The following is an 8,965-nucleotide window of genomic DNA, read 5'->3' on the forward strand; positions in this document are numbered from 1 at the left end:
AAATCTTTTTTGAATTAAAACTTTTCTAAAAATTTGTCTTTTTAATTTAAAAGTTCATCTTCTTTATAAAAATATTGCATCTATTTTTGGATAAAAATGCAACAGTTTTGTGAGAAATTCGTATCATTATGTTGAAACGTCATTTGAAATCTTTTTGGATGAAAATACAACTATTTTTTTGAATTTGTCTCTTTGATTTAAAAATTTACTTACTTTACTAAAATTTTTATTTTTCTAGGACAAGAATACAACTGTTCGGTTGAAAATGTAACAATTTTCTTAAGAAGTCATACTTTCTGGTTGCAAATTCAACTGTTTTGTTGAAAATGAGTCTTTGTGGATTAAAAATTCTATTCTTTTTGTAGAACAGTAACCTTTTGTTTAAAATTCATAGTTTGTTGCTGATATATCAACTGAAACCTTTTTTGATTAATGTTCATCTTCATTTGTAGAAATATTGCATCTTTTCTTGGATAAAAATGCAACTTTTTTGTTGAAAATTTAACTATTTCCTAGAAATTTTACTTTTTGTTTGAAAGTCGTATTTTTTTGTTGTTGAAAAATCAATTGAAATCTTTTTTGGATTAAAACTTTCATAACAATTTTTCTTATTGATTTAGAAGTTCATCTTTCTCAGTAGAAAGATTGCATTTTCCTTGGATAAAAATGCTACTGTTTTGTTAAAAATCTAACTATTTCCTAGAAAATTTATTTTTGGTTAAAAATTCGTGTTTTTGTTTTGAAAAGTCATTAGGGGCCTTACTTAAATTACGTAACAAATCAAAGGGCTAGTGGGTTGAGACATTTTGTTACGATTTGTCACAACCGGGTAATTTTTGCAAATTCGCGAAAAGTTTCTCCGGTTGATTATCTTTTTAGTTATAAATTTTATTATTTGGTTGAAAATTTCACAAATTTCTCAAAAAGACATCTTTTTTTGGCTGCAAATTCGACTATTTTTTTTATCTGTGTTAAAAATTCAACTATTTTTTTAAACATTGTTTCTTTTTGTAATTACAAATTTCTCTGTTTTAGTTCAAATTTCAACTTTCTTGGATAAAAGTGCAACTATTTGGTATAGAATTCAACAATTTTATTAAAAAATGATCCTTTTCGTTTAAAAATTCGTCTTTTTGGGATAAAAATTCAATTTCTTTTGTAGAAACTTATTTGTTATTTAAAAATGCATATTTTTATCTTTATGCCTGTATGTCTGTATGTACGTCTGTCTGTCTGTGAACACGATAACTCCAGAAAAAATTAATCTATTACATTGTCCTTTGGTACATTTATTTAGTGCCCTAAACTAAAGGTCAAGTTCGTTAGCCAGCCACTTTGGATAAAAATTCAAGAAGTGGGCACGTTTTGAATATTTTTGAGCCCTTTTTTTCAAAATTTTAAAATTCTCTTTACGGTTATTCATACTTTTCAAAAATTCGAACAATTTATCTTAATGACTTTTTAAAAAAAAATCAAAAATTACCAGAGTTATAGCATTTACAACATTCCAAATTTCCTTGAAAAATAGAAAAATTAGATTTTGACAGCATACAAAATAATGAAAAATCCAAAAATTACATTTTTCGGCCAAACTATGCAAAATACGGTAAAAGATGAAGACACAAAAATTGTGCATTTAAAAAATATCTACAAATTTGTTATGAACTACTTTTTGATAGGATGCGTAGTTTCGGCTTTAATCATGAAAAACGTCATTAACAGTAAAATCTGTATGTCTATCTGTCTCTCGTTATGTCTGTCCTTATGTCTCTTTGTCTGTCTGTGAGTACGATAACTTTTGAAAGAAATTTATCTTTTAGATTGGCTTTTGGTACACTCTTTTAGTGTTTTAAGCTAAATTCCAAGTTTGTTAGTCAGACATTTTGGATAAGAATTCAAAAAGTGAGCCCCTTTTGAAAACTTTTGAGTATACATTTTTTCATGATTCAAAAATTCTGTGTATGGTTTTTCATGGTATTTAAAAAGTCGAACAATTTATCTAATGACTTTTTTCATAAAATTAAAAATTATTAGAGTTATAGCATTTACAAAATTCCCAAAAACACAGGAAAATTTTTTTTAAATGGGACAATGAAACTTCGTCTGTTTTAATACCCATGCAAATTACGAATTATAATAATATACATTAATGGTAATGAAATAAAATTGCTGTGATAAACTGGAGTGCGAAGCACGAGATACGTGATGAGAATGGGTTCTTTAAAGCAAAAGGAGCTTTAACAAAAGAGAATTAACAATCACCAAATGCTCGATACTTTCACCTTTAGTTTTAAAAGGTCTATGCAGAAAGATCGAACGCGTAGCGCGAGGTAAATACATTATCGAGCGCGAAGCGCGAGATAAACATATTATCGAGCGCGAAGCGCGAGAACCAACAGTCGCGCGCTCTAGGAATATTAAATGCTTTGAAAAAACGACACAAGCTACAATAACAATTTATTTAACCAAATTTTTCAACCAGGTTATATTTATAAGTTTAAGAATAAACAAATTAAATTTATGGAAACGACACAAGTTGTAATAAAGTGTTTAATAAAAACATTGTTTTTTTTATAGGATTAGAATATTTTTAATAACAAGATCGAAATTTTTTTCAAATTAAAATTTTTTTATATTCAATTGTAGTTTTCAAGGAAATATGCGTCAGGATTTTTATATTTTTATATTCTGTTGAGAATTCATATTTTTGGTTGAAGACTTAACTAGTTGGTCAATAATTGAACTTCTTTGGCAAATTTTTGTTATTTAACAGGTATCTCTTTGGTTGAAAATTTCACCAATTTGTTAACTTTCTTTTTAATATTAATTTTTTAAAATAAAAATTCTAGAATTAATTTTTTAGACGACGCCCACAATTTTAAAACAAATTTCCCGTGATTTTAGTTAGTGGCAAATTTAATTTTCCTGGGTTGGATGATAAAAGAATGATTAAACAACATTTAAAGTAAATTCATACATTTTAATCGCAAGGATATATTTCCCATGTTTAATGTGTAGCAATTTTTGATTCCAAAAGTATAACTAAATTTAAAAATATTTTTTCTTTGGAAATACCAAAAATAGTAAATTTGTCGGATTTATGGGTACAAATACAAAACTTTCTTTTTAGTATTTTTTTATAATTATCTTTGAGATGATCAATTTTCCATTTCGAAATTACAAAGCAAGTTTCAATATCAGACGTTTTAAAATTGACAAAAACAACTTCGATTATTCAAATGATTAGAAATTAAAGAAAATGTGTTCATCTTGATCTAAATAAGATATATACAAGTCATTGTTTTTTTCCATTGAATTTGCTACTGAGATGTATCGAAAAAATTTGGGTTGTTTTCAGCTTCATTGTTTACGAAGTTTTTCAATTTTTTTATATAAATTATTTAAACATTTTTTAATTTCTTAAATTTTTTAATTAAAAGTACTTTAAAAATATTGTTTATCTACTTTTCGTTGAAAAGACTGCTATTATATTTTTGGTTCGGATTTAATCACGTTTTTGTTTTAAATTCTAGTGTTGGTTGCTTTTTTTAAATGCGCCTATTTTATTAAAAAGTGATCTACTTGGTTGAAAATTGAACGACTTAGTTAAAAAATTAATTTTTTTTTTAAATATAGACTCATATTTTTGGTTGAAAATGTAACTATTTTTTTAAATTTCTTCTGCTTTAAATAACCATCTCTTAGGTAGAACTCGTTTGTTGCAAATTTATTTTTTTGGTAAAAGTGCAACTGTTTGGGTCTAAATTAACCCATTTCCGCCGGTTGTAACATATATGTAACGGCTGTAAAAAATTAAACTAATTGGTTGAAAATTAACATTTTTATTCATAATTAAATAATTTTCATTCGAATTTCATTTCTGTTGGAATATTAACTAAAAAAAGCAATATTTTCGGGTTGAAGATTTATCCCTTTTGTAGAAAATTTGTCCTTTTGGTTTTAAAACTTAACTATTTTTAAGCACATTATTGTATTTGATTAAATTGTTGTTTTTTTTTGTGGTAGAATATTAATTTTTTTCAGAAAATACATCATTTTGGTTGATAGTTTAACTCTCTGGTTAAGGGTTGGTTAGAAATGTAACTGTTCAATTTTTTATCAAATTAATCTTTTGTGTTAAATATCATCTTCTGTTAAAAATTTATTTTTTAAAGATTCAGAATTTTAGTTGGAAATTCGTTTCCATTTTTGGTTGATTTATTTTTTAACTAAGAATGTAACTGTTCCACTTATACTTAAAAATAATATTTTTATTGAAAGTTGATCTTTTCTACTTAAACTTTGATATATTTTGTTAAAAATTCGCATGTTTTGGCCAAAAATTAATTTCTTTCCTTAAATATTCATTCTTTGTGGTGAAAAATATAACTTTTTGGATCAGTGTTGAGGACTTTTTTATTCTTCAAGATTAAACAATGTAGTTGAAAATTAAACTTTTCCGTTAAAAATAGACTATTTCTTAAAAAAAAAATTTTGCAGAAATTTTACTAATTGGTTAAAATAAAAACTATGTTTATGCAAATAAAACTGTTTGGAAGAAAATAAGTTTTGTGTGAGAAAATTTCATCGCTTTGTAGAAAATGCGTCCTTTTGGTTTTAAAATTCAACTTCTGGTAAAACATTAATCTTCTTGATGAAAAATTTATCTCTTTCATTAAAAACTCAATTATTTGTTTCAAATTCCATCTTTTTTTATTTGAAAATTCACCTGCATACTTGTTGGAATATTGAACTAGTTTCATAAAAATGGAAATTTGTCAAAATTCGCCTACTTGGTTGAAAATTTAAATATTCCATCAGAAAAAATTAATCTTCCGGATGCAAAATTAATATTTTGGGCTGTACTCTTTTGTTAGAAATTATTTATATTGTTGCTTTTGATCATTTATTTGCTTTAACTATTAATGTAGATATTTTATTTTGGCTAAAAATTGATATTTTCAATAAAATTCAAACCAGAAGATCCATTTGAAAAAAAATAATTTTGAATGTGTAACTAAGAAGGTAAATTTAAAAAAATTGAAATATGAATTGTCAAATAACGAATTCAACTGTCTTAACAAAATATATCAATTTGCAACTATAAAAGATCAATTTTGGATAAAAATATAAATGTTTAACCAAAAGTAGAACAGTTACATTGTTAGTTAAAAAATAAAGCAAACAACAAAGAAAACGAACTTTAAACTCAAATTCTGAATTCTTACAAAATAAATTTTCGACCAAAGATGATTTTTTAATCCAAAAGACTAATTTGATAAAAAATTGAATAGTTACATTTTTAACCAATCTTTAACCAGATAGTTAAATTCCGAACCAAAAGGACTTATTTTTTAACAAACAAAAATTAATATTCTACCACGAAAACACAAAATTTAATCAAATACAAGAAATTGAAAAGAAATGGTTAAGCTTTAAAAGCAAAAGGACAAATTCTCCCAAAAAAGGGATGAATTTTCAGCCCGAAAATATGATATTTTTTTAAAGTTAATTTTTTAACAAGAAGTTAAATTCTTATAAAAATTCTTTAATTATAAACAAAAATGTTAATTTTTAACCAAATAGTTTAATTTTCAACCTAATTTTTGCATTCTCAACCAAAAAAGATTAATTTAGACCCAAGCAGTTGTATTTTTAATAAAAAGGATGAATTTTCAAACAGAAAAGATTAATTTTCAAACAAAAATGGAATAATTATATTGATAGTTCAAAAATTATTTTTCAACCAAAAAAGAAAGAAAGAATTTGAAACAAACGAGTTCTACGTAAAAGGTAATTATGTAAAGCAGAAGTTAATTTAAAAAACAATAGTTACATTTTCAACCAAGAAGATGAATCTATATTATAAATAAGAAATTAATTTTTTAACAAAGTTGTTTAACTTTCAACCAAGTAGATGATGAATAAATTTTCTTCAATTGCTAATCATTTGAATAAACAAAGTTGTTTTTGTCAATTTTAAAACTTCCGATCATGAAACTTGCTTTGTAATTTCGAAACGAAATCCAACCAAAAAATTATCAACAAAATTACTAAAAAGAAATGTTTGTACCCATCAATCTGACAAATTCACGATTTTAGATATTTCTAAAAGACAAATATTTTTGAAACTTTTTTTTATACTTTTGGAATCAAAAATTGATGCATATTTAACGTGGAAAATATATCCTTGCAGGCAAAATATATGAATTTACTTCAATTGTTTTTAAAACAATCTTAAAGCATCAAAGCGAGGAAAATGACATTTCCGAACAAAAAAAAAGCACAGGAGATATTTTAAACTACTGGCATCGTCCAAAAAATGAATCCTTGAATTTTCATTTAAAAAATTAATATTCAACCAAAAAACATATTTTTAAGAAAGTAGTGAAATTTTCAACCAAAGAGATAAATATTAAATAAAAAAATTGCACAAAGAAGTTTAAAAAGGATTGAACCTTGAAGTGTAATATAGTTGAATTCGCCGAAAGAGACAAATTTTGAATAAAATATTAAAATACTGAGACATGATTCCTTCAAAACTATACAGTTTTATATAGAAATTTTTTGTTAATTTGAAAAAAATTCCGGACCTTGTATTCTTTTCACAATTCTATGAGTGAGAAATATACTTTTTAAAAGTCTCTGGATAAAAAAACCCAAGAAATTAAAAAGCGGATATATAATTAATAAGAAAAATACTAGAAATTTATGAATAAGAAAACTGAATAGTGCAGGAAAAACTAATTCTTTCAAAAGCACAATTGGATAAATCTAGTTTTAACTGATATTTTTATTTAAAATACGAAAACAGATGATATTTAAAATTCCTTTGAGTTTTTACTAGTTAAAACTAGTTTTACCTAATTTCGAGTATAAACGGTCTCATATATAGACTGACCCATTTTCAAGAATTTTCATTAGTTACACGCATTTGGACGAATTTTCCAGAACCTATTTGTAAGGATAACAATATATTAAATATAAAGTGCACTTTTAATTAAAATAAATTTATTTCCCATTAACAATTATTTAAATTAGATCAACACTTTCGGAAGACTGAAAAATCTCAATAAATAAAATTCCCCACACTGTAAAATTCACGAATAATACATTTATTGAACCATAACATTCCCAAATAATAATATTACCGAACTGGAAAATTGACGAATAATGAAATTTAAGAATACTAAATTTTCGAATGAAAAAAATTTCTCAAACTTCACCTATTGAAATATTTTCTAAAAATATTGTTTACTGCCTAAAAACATGTCATTTAGAAAGAGATTTTTTTTCAAATATTGGTATTTGTAATCCAAAACATAATTTTAGAAACTTTAAACATTAAAAATAATTTGCTTTTATAAACATATTTGATGATTGTATTTTTAATAAATAAATAATATTTATGAAAAAGAAATTTTAATTGTTTAAACTCGGAAATTTTCAAATAAAGTAATATAGTAAACGGTCGGAAATTTTATAATTTGGGAACTTTCAAATTCGAAAATTTTATCATTCGGAAATTTTATTATTAGGGAATTTGACAATTCGGTGATTTTTTTAGAAATTTTAATATTCAGACATTTTCCAAAAAAAAAAACTAGCATCACAGTGCAAAATTTTCATATTCATGAAGTTTCCTAATCGGGAATTTTATTATTCATTAATTTTTCTATTCGGAAATTGTATTATTTGAGAATTTTCAAATTCCAGAATTTTATAATCCGGAAATTTTATTATTCGCGAATTTTTTTCATTCTGAAATTTTATTATTTAGGAATTTTATTATTATTGAATTTTCCTATTTGGGAATTTCCCAAATCGAGAATTTTATTATTCGGAAATTTTCCGATTCGGGAATTTTATTAAACAGGAATTCAATTATTCGTGGCTGGAACCATTCTGAAATTCCATTATATTTTATAATTTGGAAATTTTATTATTTCGGAAATTTTTCTATTCAAGAATTTTTTATTGATGCCTCACTTTTTTGAATATTTTTGAATGAAGATCTCTCACTTTTATTAAAAATTTAAATCTTTTTAAGTTGAACTATCAAATATTAATTTTTTTGTTTATAGTTCACATTTTTGGTTGAAGATGAATGATTTTAGTTAAAAACTATGAATCTTTAGGTTAAAAATATAATTCTTTTATTGAAGATTTATTTATTCTTATGAAAATTGACCTGCTTCGATTAATGATTGCGTTGCTTTGTTGAAAAATCGTATTTTTTGGTAGAATTTAACTGATTTGTTTAAAGTATCAACTATTACGTTTTTCCTTGATAACAAATATTTTTCGTTGAGAATTTAACTACTACTTGCACAACTCAAATTATTGCCCGTTTTTCGATTTTACTTTTAGAAAAATTCTTCATTTATTTTTGAAAAGACTAGCATGATCGTTTGATTTGAGAGAAAAATCAATTTTTTATGCAAAATAAAAACTTTGAACAGATTTTTTTTGCTTACAAGGTCATATAAATTGAAATTTTTACAAATAAAGATTTTTCTTTCAATCAAATTTCAATTCACATCATCAGCCTCACAATTTTTATTTAAATATTCGAAAATCTAAATTTAGTTAAAAGGTTTTTGAATTTTTCAACATGTTTAAATTAAAAATTTTGTTGTTGTTGAATAATTTGAATAACTCATAAAATTGGTTCAATATTTTTGAAGAGAAAAAAATCTTTTTAAAATCCTTAAATTCTTTTTCATTAAGCTTACATCTTAACATTTGTTCTCATTGTCAGCAGCCTGACTGCTTTTTAACTTCTAAATGATATTCTTACCATGATGTTACTGTTGTTATTACTGTTCTAAGTCTAAAATTGAAGCTTATATTTAAATGGGACATACGAGGGTGGATTGATAAGTTTCCGGCCTGACCAAGAAAAACAACGTTTTTAAGAATTTTTTTTTTATTTCTCAACATAATCTCCTCGAAGGCTGATACA

The 8,965-nt window shown here is 24.5% G+C and overlaps 1 protein-coding gene across 2 annotated transcripts in view; it reads right to left on the reverse strand.

Annotated features, from left to right (window-relative positions):
• LOC117172382 overlaps positions 1-8,965 on the reverse strand; it is a 30,518-nt gene that overhangs the window by 7,544 nt on the left and 14,009 nt on the right. The window lies entirely within an intron of this gene.

Source organism: Belonocnema kinseyi, chromosome 5, assembly GCF_010883055.1.
Source record: "Belonocnema kinseyi isolate 2016_QV_RU_SX_M_011 chromosome 5, B_treatae_v1, whole genome shotgun sequence".
Taxonomy (NCBI): Eukaryota; Metazoa; Arthropoda; class Insecta; order Hymenoptera; family Cynipidae; genus Belonocnema; species Belonocnema kinseyi.